Source organism: Rattus norvegicus, chromosome 1 (assembly GCF_036323735.1).
Source record: "Rattus norvegicus strain BN/NHsdMcwi chromosome 1, GRCr8, whole genome shotgun sequence".
NCBI lineage: Eukaryota > Metazoa > Chordata > Mammalia > Rodentia > Muridae > Rattus > Rattus norvegicus.
In genome coordinates this window covers 196878827-196892139 of record NC_086019.1, presented here as the reverse complement: position 1 = coordinate 196892139, position 13313 = coordinate 196878827, and the positions used below count along the sequence as shown (strand labels likewise).

Below are 13313 nucleotides of genomic sequence, written 5' to 3'. Positions count from 1 at the left end.
TTAAGGGCCTGCAAGTCCAAGCAAGAAAGTAGAAAAAGAACTGAAGGACTTAATGTTCTCGCCAAACATCCTCCCAAAGAATGCCAGGCAGGGAGCTGCTTGGCAGATGACGTGGCTTGTCTATTGCTGTGAAGTCCCTACTCTGGCCGATCCACCTTTCCTTAGCAAGATCTCTGACACCCTCATGCTCAACATCCGGGCCCAGGAAGGAAAATGAAAACATTAAAGGCTCACACAATGATGGAAATGACATTCGGCCCATTCTGTAAGGTGCGGGGCAGGTGAGGGCCGCGCGCGTGTGTGTGTGTGTGTGTGTGTGTGTGTGTGTGTGTGTGTGCGCGTGCGCGCGTGCGCAGCAACATGGCAAAAGTCACCTGCCTGCTGATTCTGCCTTCATAACTGCTACCCAGTCATTTCCTACGAGCCTTCTGGAAGGTTCTGCTTCTGAATTGGCCATATTAAGGCTATGCCTTCATAGGAAGTAGTGTAGCTTTTCCTATGACAAGAGACAAGAAGATCACACTGGCCATACTCTACCAGGCACTTGCTGAGGGTGTCTGGTTTCCTGACAGAAAGTGTCTATGTGTGGAATTGAGCCCTGGTCTGTGCTGAGCCTACACAGCCTCACCATTTTGACTACAATGTAGTTTCTTGGCCAGGAGCCTTATGTGCAGGACGACCCGTCTCACATGCCTGAAATTAATTTGCCAGCATCTTCGGTCATTAGTATCTGATTGGCTTAGAGAACAAAAAAGAGGCATCTTCAGGGGATAAATAAGCCACAGAATCTGCATCCCATTTTTGATGAAATGCTGATTTCTCATTAGGGGAAAGCCTTCATCAAAAACAAACAAACAAACAAAACAAAAAACCCAAAAAACAAAAAACAAAACAAAAAAAAAAACCCAAAAAACAAAAAAACACCAAAAAACAAAAACAAAAAACACAAGAAAGTCCAAGTGAACATGCGATTTATCATTGGGGGTTGGGGGAGAGTCTTGTCAGCCATCAACGATGACTCCATTTCCCCTCAGTAAAGGCCTGCTCTAAAAAGACAGCGCTGTGTCTTGGCACTTTTTGTTGTCATGAATAAGAAGAAATAAGATATCCGTCATACAGACAGGGTAACAGTGACGGGAGGGAGAACTCTGCAGAAACATTCAAGTCTTAGAATTCTGCGCAGTCAGTGACTTCCTATGAAGAATTTACTCCAATGCAGAGATCACAAAAAAGTGCAAGGCCATGTTAACAAGAATGACCATGGTGACCTGTCTGCAGGGTTAGTGACAGGGATGGTAGCTCATACCCATCATCCCAGTGCTTGGAAGGCTGAGGCGGAAGAATTGCCGTGAGTTCAAGATCAGTCAGGACTACGGAATGCGTTCCAGGGCCCCCTGAGCTACAGAGAGACCAAACAAGCACACAATAGCACCGAGGACAACTGTATCATCTGCCAGTGATCATCAAAGGCCAGCAATGGTGTGGCCACACAGGAAAAGGCACCATGGTGACAGGCTCAATGATGTAGAGGGATGCCCTTCACCCGTCACTGGAAAGAGAAAGGGCGTGGGCTCCCAACTCATTTCCAAACGGAGCACTGGGCTTGCCATGTGCCTCAGCGTGCAGGCGGGTTTAAGGTGGACAGCAGATGCTATCAGAAATCCCACGAGCTACTGGGATGGGTTTAAGGTGGACAGCAGATGCTATCAGAAATCCCACGAGCTACTGGGATGGGTTTAAGGTGGACAGCAGATGCTATCAGAAATCCCACGAGCTACTGGGATGGGTTTAAGGTGGACAGCAGATGCTATCAGAAATCCCACGAGCTACTGGGATGGGTTTAAGGTGGACAGCAGATGCTATCAGAAATCCCACGGGCTACTGGGATGGCCAGTACCTTATTTTTTGAGTTTTGCTAAATTCTCAACGGCAAATAGAAACACAAGTTTGGGAGCCAGACTGCCTGAGTTTTAAATACTGCCCTTGTCACCTCAGAGTGGTGGCCTCTGGTGGCTGCAGGGACGAGCACTGAACAAATGCTGAGTATTGGTGGCAAGCCAGCCATTGTTCAGTCTGACTCCACTGTGTCACAGAGGTACAACTACAGCCCAGGGTTTCCCATGTCTCTAAACAGGATAAGTGATGTACCCATATCTGGGCTTGAGGGTACGGCTCCAGAGAGTCAACATACGGAAACAGCTCAGTGCAGAGCTGGGACCTGAACCCCATCCAGAGCTCTAGGTGTCGGCAGCTTTATAATCTATAATAATAACTCCCAGTGTGGGTGACAGGACCCTTTTATTGCTTTTGCAGGGGGGCCATGTTCAGCTCTAAGCCCTCACGGAGGATCTCACAATTGCCTTTAACTCCAGTTCGGAGTCTGACATCCTAGTCTACCCTCCACAGGTTTCTGAACATGGTGTACATAAATTTACACATACATACACATTTTAAAAATTTTTTAATAAGAGAAAAACCAACTATTACACTCGGTATTTGGTTTGATTTGGTTGTTTTTTTTTTCAAGACAGGGTTTCTCTATATATAGCCCTGGCTGTCCTAGGACCAGGCTGGCCTCAAACCTCCGCCTGCCTCTGTTTCCCAAGTGCTGGAATTAGATAAAGGTGTCCACCACCACTGCACAGCTACAGTGGTTGGTTTGTTGTTTGTTTGGGGGTTTGTTGTTGTTTTTAATAGGGAGGCTGATGGTCATGACAGAGAGGTTCTCTCACTTTAAAGAAAGTAGAAAAGGAGATCAAGTATGTCCATGGGTGAGGCCTGTAGCAGTTCTGTGCAGGGAAAGGGAGCCCCTGCCGTGCCTACCTCTGTTGGGACTCTCAGCATTCCCAGGTGGCAGAGACAGTGTGATTAAATGAGATGGGTGGGCCACACTTGCACTGACACACAGGACTCAGCACGGTTCTGAGCAGGGAATACAGCAGGACTTGGTAAGGAGGCCTCTCTGTGGTATTCTCCCTTCAATGGCAGGTTCTCTGTGGAACCTGGGCAGATCAACAGACCACCCAAGTGTCCCTGGGCAGGGTTTCCAGACTGTGGTCTCATCTCCTCTCATCTTGTGTGGACCCTGCAGCCTTGACCTGCTTCTTGTCCCCTGACACCCCTATCCTGACTCAGCCTCACAGCTCACTTAGGAGGAGAAGAAGGTGGGGATCCCTGCAGAGGCACGGGTTATAGTGAGTCATAGAAGCCTGGGTTCAAATCCTGGCCCAGTCACACTTTGTGAACAAACTCAGAACTATAACTCGGCCGGTCTGTGCTTGTTACCTTACCCATAAAACACACCTGGCCGTTCTGGCTGCGCTGCTGTCATTGGGTATCAGTGCATGGAATCTGTATGAGTACTCAAAAACAACAGCCGCCACGAGGGCCTACCATTTTCTCCAACAGGAGTGTGACCCTCACATACATACATACATACATACATACATACATACACACATACATACACACATACATACACACATACATACATGCTCCCCTGTGCACCCTGTCCTATCACTCCATCAAAGGAATCTGCTTCTAGCTAGAAATGTCTGATAGAGGTGCAAAGTTCTGAAAATTCTAGGCAGTGTAGAAATGAGGAGAGGCGAGGGCCCACCAAGTAACCCCAGACGCAGAGACACCAGTAGGACATAGGCACTGGCCCAGGTACTGCCTATCTGTCCTTGTCCCTGCCCCACTGACCCTGCCCTCCTGGTCACTGTAGACGGCAAGGGTACTGTGTACAAGGCTCTACACTGAGCACTTTATTTGCTGTGTTGTTGTTGTTTTGGTTTTGGTTTTTCAAGACAGGGTTTCTCTGTGAAGTCCTGGCTGCCCTGGAACTCACTCTATAGACCAGACTGACCTCGGATTCATAGAGATCCACCTGCTTCTGCCTCCAGGGGTGCTGAGATTAAAGGCGTGTGCCAATACCACCCAGCTATACCCACTGTTTTTATCCTTATATACCCATCATGTAAAGGCTAAAGATCTCAAAAAGAATCACCAGCAGCCAGGTGGCTCAAGCAATAAATCCTTCCCAAATCCTTCTGTGCACAGCCCTGAAGTGTCCTCCTTCCCACACGAGAATGGTGGGCAGAGGGTCTCTGTATGCCCCTCAGGTGTAGCAGTCCATCACCCTAGTGTTTGCTGTCTGGGTTTCCTGGAGGCTCCTTCTTACCCAGTTCCACTCAGGGCAGAAACCATGTGCTGCGGGCAGACGCAGGGGACAATGGGGAGACCTCGGGTCATCCTTCAGAGCCTGGGGAAGGTCCATGTTTCCCAGGTGAGAAGCCGGCTTTGGGCTTGAGGGTTCAATACATCCATTTCTCCTTCCCTTTTTCCAGAATGCCCTTTGCCGAGGGAACCAACTGGCCAGCAAATAAGGCACATGATCCTGCCTCCCGGAGTTGCCTCTATCCTACTAGGGCCCTGCTTGGGAGCCCTGGGGGTGGTAACACAGGTGCTGACCCCTCTTCACAGAGCGCCCCAGAGGGCCCCAATGTGCAGGACAGAGAGCTGAATGGGGCTCATTATCAGCTTGGAAGGCCGGCTTAGAGGATATGCAGTAATTGCAAGGGTTTTGTAAATGTTAATTACGGCTGCCTTAATTAGCTCTGAACCCATTGATCTATGGATTATATTAGGTTTATAAGTGTAATTACCTTAACCGGCATATGGATTACAATTATGCCCCACTAAAACCCCAAATGTATAGCATGTAAATTAGCCAAGGGACCATTCTGATTCCTCGGGGTTGTCACACTGCTAAAACACTCTTTAGGGCTTCATCGTGAAGGCTGCCCACCCCCGGCCCCTCTCCTCACCCTGCTATACAGACTGAGGGGCTTTGAAGTTGGGAGGGAGGAAGGAGGAAGAACAGAACACATGTCTTTGGAAGTCCACGACAGCTGGTTGCCATGAGCATGTCCCCAGGATATCTCTCTCTCTCTCTCTCTCTCTCTCTCTCTCTCTCTCTCTCTCTCTGTGCGCGCGCGTGTGTGTGTGTACATGCCTTCAGCCCCCACCCCACGTGTAAATGCACACCTGAAACCCTCAGGCTTTACCATCCGGGTTCTCCCACTTTGGCCCCAAATTCCCCAATGGCTAGGCTGTCAAACCAGTGAAATCCAGGGACCTGCCTGTCTCTGCCTCTCTTCTGCCGACAGTAAAAGCATACACCACCCAGGTCTTTTTATACAGTTTCTGGGGACTTTGAGGTCCTTGTGTTTACAGAGCAACCTCTTTACCCACTGAGCCATCTCCCCAGACCCCCATGAGCCTTTTGCCACCCATATGGAAGTCATATTGCAACACCAACGTCCAATCCTCCCCTGCACTGTAAGGCTGACTGCTTTGGTTCTACTCACTGGCCTCCTATCCCACATCTATATCCCCTTTTCACGCCCTCTACTGTAACAGGGGCAGCCGTGCCCTTTCCCCATGACACCCCAATTCAAAGTGGGTCAGTGATATCCATACATACTCCATATCCATAGAGAACGCCATCTTTACCCAATAGGCTGTGCATGACTGGGCTGTAGTGTGTGCCTATTTCCTTGGGAGACAGTCCTAGGCTGTGCTCACTGGGGAGGCCATGAAGCATAGTTAGCTCTTAACCCTCCTTCACCAGCCTCTGCTGCCTGGACCTCTGCGGTCATTCCTGAGTCTAGCCCAGCATTCCCCACAGTCTGAATTCTTCTGCTCAGAGGCCAAACCTATTGGCCAAGTGCTGGTCAGAACCTTTACCACAACACAGGCCAAAGGCAGTGAGGAGCAGTAATAGCCCAAGAGAGGGAGGCAGAGGCTCACGCCTTCCGCCTGTTCAAACTCTGCCTGTGGACAATGGGGAGGACAGGTTGTGGACTTTCCTAGAACATGTCTTTGCCCATAGACATTTGTAAACAGAATTAACAGAATCACCGGTGAATCTTAAGTCTAAACACTGAAGTGAGAAATTAGGAACAGCTGTGAAATGTGACGTAAGAAAGTGTATCTTGTTTGTTTGTAATGGAAAGCCCTCTCTCGTCCCAAAACAAATGGCTTGAATATTCACCCTTGGGACTGCGGATGGAAGGACATGCTGAGGGGTGACTGACACCATCTGCTTAGGTCTGTCACCATCACTGTGAGGCCTCAGTCACACTCTGGGACAGTTCTAACCAGGCTACAGGGATGCTCCTAGAAGCTGGCATAGTCAAACATCTGTCTGCCGTAGGAGAGAAGCACTAAGCCAAGGCTCCGGCACTCAAAACTTTTGTTGCCACAAGGATTCGGCTCTCCCCAGGACTCGGGTGTCTTCCTCACTGAGGGGCCAGCAGGGACTGAGGCTATAACCCTCTCTCTGCTGAGGGTGCCCAGGGCTTAGCTGTAATGTGGCTCATGTATGTCATGCCCATGTGGAACAGTATATTCCAGAGACCGCCTTCCATGATGTTCCAAGAACATCCGCGGCCTCAATAGAGGCCTGCTGGGCACCCATCCGTAATGCCTGCTGTCAGATTTAACATGGGATGCCCTGTGAGGTGAGGCACTGAGGAACAAGCCACTCTGCCTACACAGCAAGAATGCTGCACAGGACGCTGCACTCCGTCTTGGCTGAAGTGTACAAGACCACATGGCAGTGAGCTGTTAACATCTGCCGGCTTCCACTGGGAGGGTTGTGGGTCGGGACATGAATACTGCTGGACTTGAGAGCTGGATGTGTCTAATGGATCCTCAGATGAGGCGGGCTCTGAAGATGGGCCAGGTTTCCGTGTGTCCCCTTCTAGACATGCCATGTACTGGTTTCAAGAGCTGAAGCCTTTAGGAGGTAACAAAGCCCTGAGGCCTCTCTCCTCCGTGGTGATGACACTGAGTTACATCCAAAGAGGTTTTGAGGGCACTGTTCCCTCTCTTGGTTGCTTTTCTATTTTCTCCCCTGTGAGGAAGAGCATGATGGTCCTTACCACAGTGGCAGAGCGGTAGACAAGCATCCGCTCCCTGTTGGTTACTGCCCCTGGTTCTGTTACAGACAGGCCATGACATGTGGGTTAGGAGGGCTCTGCCACTTGGGCAGCAACAGAATCAATAAATTCTGCAGTCTGACCTGGGGCTGCCTTGGGGCCACTGGGTGGCTGTTTCCTAGCCTCTACCACTGAAGTGGAAACTTAAGGGTTCTTTGGAAAGTCGGTTGGATGGTGTTTTGCTGAGACAAACACGTGAAGGAACATTTTGTTAAAGTGGACACAGGTGTGAAAGGCTCAAGCAGACTTTTAAAGGAACGTTTTGCTGAAGCAGACACAGGAGAGAGGATGTTCTGCTAAAGCAAGCATGTGAAAGGACACGTGAGGAAAGATTCTTTGCTGACAACATGCATGTATTAGTCAGCCTTACATTGTGTACTTGAGCTGCATTTGTTGGGACTCCATAGAGAATCGCACCAAAAAACATATGGTGGTGTGCTGCAGTTTCTTGCTGCTTCTGAGGACTAGGGACTCCATGGAGTGATGGAGAAAGAGCTTGGCTTGCTGGTACAGCTAGCTGTGCAAAGCTTGTGGGTCTCCCACCTTTGCTGATCTTCACTTCCCTGAGAGGCACAGCTGCGAACTTCTGGTGTTCCTGTTGGCCCCTCCTGCTGACTCTAGCCAAGGCTGAGGCCTGGCTGTCTCTGCTAGGCTGTGTCACCACTGTTGCTAACCAGAATCTACCAAACTGGACTGCTCATGTATCTATGAAGTGTTTTCGAGTGGATTGAGCTGCCGCCACCTGCTAACCTGTGAACTGAATTGCTGATTTCCAGACAACACAGGCAGGAGTTGCTCCAAAGAACCTTTCTAAACAGGTCCACTTCCCCCATATCCTAATAACCATTTTTTCCCACTACCTCTGGTGGGTGGTGGGCTACAAGGGGAGGTTAAAGCATTTACGAACCATCATTAAAAATAGGATTTGAAAAAATTAAAGTTACACGCTACAGTGAAAGTCCATCCAGGGACCCTCTGCTCTAGGTCCACAGAGAGCTCTACAACAGTCACTCAGAACTCCAGCTTTGTCTCTTGTACAGTGCTCCATAATATGCCCTTTTCTGCAGAGTCCCCAAAGCCCACTACAGCCCCAACTGAGAGCTACCGCACCAGCTCTGCCTCACTCCTGTCCTTCCAGATCTGCACCAAGCCCCGAGCCTGGGGACACAGCCTGATCTTTCAAGTGTTCCCTAAGATTCTGGACCCTTAGTTGGGGAAGTGATTGGAGCTAGCAGACCCCAGAGTCCTGTCAACCAACTCTGCCTCTTCTGGGAGAAAAGCTTGAGACTCACTGAGAGGCAGGCCTGGGCAAGTCACAGCTGGGCCACAGTAACTGGTCCCCTGTTCCACCCTACATTACTGCCTCTCTTCTTCTTTAAGGTAATAGGGATCCAGGTCAAGAAACAGCTCCAGCCTCTGAAGAAGATGGAACGGTCTGGAGAAATATCTGTTTCCTGCAGCCACCAGAACCAACATGTGTCAGTCTCTCTGCCTTAGCCCAGGAGCAGAACATGTAGTGCTAATAAACGGGGTCCCCTAAGGGGTGGGATAGCAGTAGGTCCTGCTCCAGTCCCTGCCCTGGCATTCAGGCTTCCTGAACCCCAGGCATCAAAAGGACGGGGCAGAAATATGGCCAGGGCCCTGCTCCTCCCTCCTCACTGGCCTTTCTCCTGACTCTCCCTCCTACAAGGTACTCCTCTCTACCCTTCAGAACCCTTCTCAGGGAGAGTCCATGCTAGGCTAGTTGTACGTCCCATGGCTACGACCCCCATGCCATCCAGCCCAGAAGAAGCTCATGTTTGCATGTGACTCTTGCCTAGTTTCTGCAGGTGGGGGGATGTCTCCACAGTACACAGGCTGGTGCCTCGAGGCCTGATTGCCAGCCTGCAGAAGCCCCTTTAAAAGTCTGACCATGAGAAAGAACGGCACACATGGTTTGTTTCCATTTATGGAAAGTCCTGGGACGGGCAAAACTGTCTCTGCTATTAGCTATCAGAGGGGTGGAGGGTAGAAGATGCTGGAAGGGCCAGTGCATTCATTAGCTCACCGAGTTGTGTGCATCTAGGATTTGTGTGCTTTTGCCCATTTATTAGAACATTAATGATAATTTTTATTATTTTAAGCAGGTGAAGAACCCTGTGCACAGAAAAAAAAATGCTTCTGACACCTGCCTTCTGATCAAAATGCCCAGTCCACAGGCCACGAACAGCTGGATATACATTGAGAGCAACTTTTGCATTATCAACCCGACTGACTCCGTAACGGAGAGGCACCCACCTCTGGTGTTAGGCCTTCAGAGCTGGCCAGACACAGGCCACACCAGAAAGAAGGTTAACTCTAGGACTGTATCTCCAATCAGGGCTGGCACATGACAAACGTACACAGAACTGTCCTCAGATGAAGGCTCATAGCGAGAAACAGCGTCTCCCTACCCTTGACTTCCAAGAAGTGCAGACTTTCCTCTCCCTCCTAGAGCACAGGCGGGAGAGCCAGCTTTGCACTTTTCTGGGCGTGGGAGGCCCCCTCTGGCACACAGGGCAGGGAGAGGGATGCACTCGGTTCCCAGGCCAGACAAAGTGCCCGACCTCCCCTTCACTGTGCTAGCTTTCAACTTCCTGGGCACACACAGCCGCTGGCAGCCCCCAGCGTCACTCCCCCTGCTAATGCACCTGCCAGGATACATTCATGCCTCCAGAAATAGGATGCTCAAATATCATATGATTTTTAAGTACAAAACTACATTTTATAAATAATATAACATTTTATGTCTTTTTGTTACTGCTGCTTCTTAAATAGGTAGAACAAAATGCTAACTGAGGTTCCCTCAGAGAGATGGGACTGTGAGTTATTTCCTCTGCGCTTTTCTGTGTTTTCCAAAGGGCAGACGTTTCCTGCAGAATTAGAAAAATCACTTTAACTTTAAAACAGAAAAAAAAATGCAGCCTCTGTTAAACACGTGAAAACAGGAAGAAGGAACGGAATCTGGAGGGCAGGAAATGGCTTTCTGTCGACTGCTGGCTTGGACCTAGGCATGTCCCACAGAACCCATGGAGCCAAGGAGGACAGAGCACAGCTCAGCATCACTGTGGCAGAGGCCCTGGTTGCTCAGATCTCTCTTCTCAAGTAGGGTGCTGATCCCAGAACGGCTCCCTGCTCCCAGGCTCCCCAGTCTTAGCCCTGGTCTGGCTTCAGATCTCCTCCCCCTTGGAGTCTCACAGTAGCTGCTGCCATAGGCACCCATTAAGTGCCCACAGGAATACCAGCTCTGGAACAGAATAAATCTGAGGGGAGAATGATGGGGTCTGGGGGTCCCCCCCACCTCCCTGGGTATGTGGCCTATCCCCACTGCATACGGCCTTGACCCCTGGGTTGCAGAGTAGTGGACGGAATGGGGGAAATTCTCTCTCCTTTTCATCTCACAGACAAGGACCTGTGTCTGGGCATCTATCCCCCAAGAGGTCCAGACAGAGGATTTGGGATGCATTATATCCTGAGATGGGTACTGGGTGGCGGTGAGGGTACCCAAGGTAGACCCTGTTTCTAAGACACATGCAGCACAGCGGGGGATGGGGGGAAGACACTGGGCACAGAGTGGCTCCATCACAGCTGGAGTAAGAACTTCAGCATAGGAGGGCCGTGTGCAGACGGATCCATGTGCTGGGGTCCATATATGCAGGTCACAGCTGGACAGCAGCTGTGAGGGCAGGTAGGCGAAGGAGGTCAGGGGGCAGATGTGGGATTGAAAGGTTCAGGGCAGAGCAGGCAGGACATCGAGAGCCCCAGGCTTGTGCCCAGGCGTTTTTCTTGAGCGCAGTGACTACAAATACTTTTCTCCCTCTGGTTTCAAAAGTAATGAAAGCATTTTCACGAGTTCCTGAACTATGGCAAGCCCAGCCCGTGTGGCCCCAGGCCCCAGTAGAAAACCCACAGGAACCACCAAGGCGAGTGAGAGACATGGCTGTGCTGTGTTTGAGTGCCGAGCTGAGCACACGGCCAGGGTGCACAGTGCCTGGGAAAGAGCTGGCCCAGAGCTGCCCACTGCACCAACCTCCCTCAGAGCACAGGCAGAGCAACCCAAGAAAGGTCAAGAGATGAGAGGCTCAACTGCATAAGTACCCAGGCTGGCATGGTCACCTACACCTGGAGGGTGGGAGAGGGACGGCATCTTGCCAGGGTTATAGCCAGGCACTGGGGAGCTTTGGAGCAGTGTTACTTTACTGCAGGCCCTGAGCTGGGCGTTGAGTTAGAGGAGGTACCTGTGGCACCCAGAACCTTGCCCTGATGACAGCTACCTATTCATCCCAACTTGCTTCAGGCTGGGCATGCCTGCCACTTACTCTCTGGGCCTTGATTCAGGATACCACTGAAGCCTTTATACTCTAGGCTGTTTCTGGTCAAGAGGACCCTACCACGTGGGCGGTGAGTGGTCTGATGCCCACCTTCTCCCTGGAGTACCTCATAGCATCATGTACCCTAGACTGATCTCAGCAGCTGGAAAACGGATGGAAAGACAGCGGAAGTGGGGGGGGTCTTAACACTCACGTGGACTCTAGGGTCTACTAGGTTGTTAACTGTTCCTGAATCTGAATTATTTAAACCCAGAGGCCACTGAGTTTAAATAATTTACTCTATTTACTTTCTAGGGTTGTTAGAGGAAGCGGTACAGAGGCTTGTCTCCTGGCATACTGTGAGCCTTGCATTCCTTTAAAGAGATGGCTATTGTTTTTACTGGGAAGCCTGGGAATCTGAGCCACCTGGCGGTCTCCAGCGGAGGCAGGACTACATTCCAGGGGCCAGCCTGAAGCCTTGGCTTGCCCACCTCCTGTCCACAGCCCACTGGACTTGCAGGATGCTTCCTCAGTCAAGGCTGCAGGGGCTAAGATAGCAGCTGGGACACACGCCCACCCCAGGCTCTCCCATCTGGCTGCAGCAGCCCTGTCTAAGTTCCCCTCGAAGTTTATTTTAAACTATTTCATGTGGAAAAACTAAGCTTCCTCTTTACTAGTAGGTTCCAAGAAGGCTAACTCCTTCCTCTCTGGGCTGCCTAACTCCTGCCCCACCCCACTCTCGAAAAAACAACAACTAAGGACAGCCAAAATTCTACACACTACTGGAAACCCTACCGTTCACAAGCATCTGTATCCTTGGGAGCCAAGACTCCTGGTGGAGCACTCCTGAGGAAGCTTACCCAGCTGTGAGGGAGTGGAGGCTGACAGAAAGGTGTAGTAAGACTGGAGGCTCGAGGAGCCTACTTTTCAGACTCCCCCAAGCTCAGCCTCCGCTGACTCTGAGAGGTCAGCGCTCACTAATCTCCCTCTGTCTCTAATGCATGACAGCCACCTTCCCAGGTCCAGAAGAGTCAAGGAGTAAGGACGAGTCAAAAGAGCTCCTTAGGATACACCATGGGGAGAGGGTAGTGAGTTTCACCATGGCCCCTAGGTTCTGAGAGAGCTGGGCAGAACTGGCACTTGGCATTCACAGTTTGGAAAAACCTGAAATGGTTGGTCTTGGTTCTGTAATCTGAGCCCTTTGGGCTGCCGTGCAGTGATACACAGAGCCCAAGCCCACTGGCAACAACAAGCCCTTCTCGTCAGAAATCAGACACTGTGAGTGTGGGGACGGCTGGAGCCCCACAGCACCCTGCAGGCTGATGGTACCCCGGCCACCCGACACTTCTGATTGTCAAGCACTGCACCATTCTTGCTAAGGCTCTCTGTATAATTCAGACACAGGAGACTAAAAACAAGAGAAAAAAAAGCCAACCAAACAGATAAAATTAAAAGAGATAGAAGTCAGGCATTCTCACTGCCCTCCTAAACCCTTTACCAGAAGGCCAACCCCAGGCAAGCCTGCCCACCCGGATGGACGCTCAGGAAGGGGCATTGCAGACGCCTCTGTTGCTCAGTCTGATGACCTTAGTTCATGCTCCCCAGACAAGACCAACGAAGGTCAGCGAGGGGTGAGGAGTAGTGGGTGGGGAGAGAGTGGGGGTCAAGTTCGCCCTGAGCGGGGAGGAAGGGGAAAGGTAAAGGAAGGTTGCAGTCAGGGGCCACTGAAAGTGCCTCATACCTTCCACGGACGTACGTGGATGCAGGGGTACTCATGCCGTCTCTGAGGGTTATGGCGAACATGTGCAGTGTTCCTTCTGCAGGAATTGGGGGTGGGGTGGGGGTGGGGGTGAGAACAGAGACACCCAGAGGGTACCTCTCATCCTAGGCTTAGGGTCCATAGGGAACTTAGACAGAAGTGACTGAGCAAGGGCGGAGGCTGGAGGACTTCATGTCTCTCCAGAAGGAGTCACTAGAG

The 13313-nt window shown here is 50.9% G+C and overlaps 1 protein-coding gene across 5 annotated transcripts in view; it reads right to left on the bottom strand.

Moving 5' to 3' along the window:
* The window catches only part of Lhpp (phospholysine phosphohistidine inorganic pyrophosphate phosphatase), a 91172-nt gene that overhangs the window by 32548 nt on the left and 45311 nt on the right, over positions 1–13313 (bottom strand). The gene's annotated exons all lie outside the window — the stretch shown is intronic.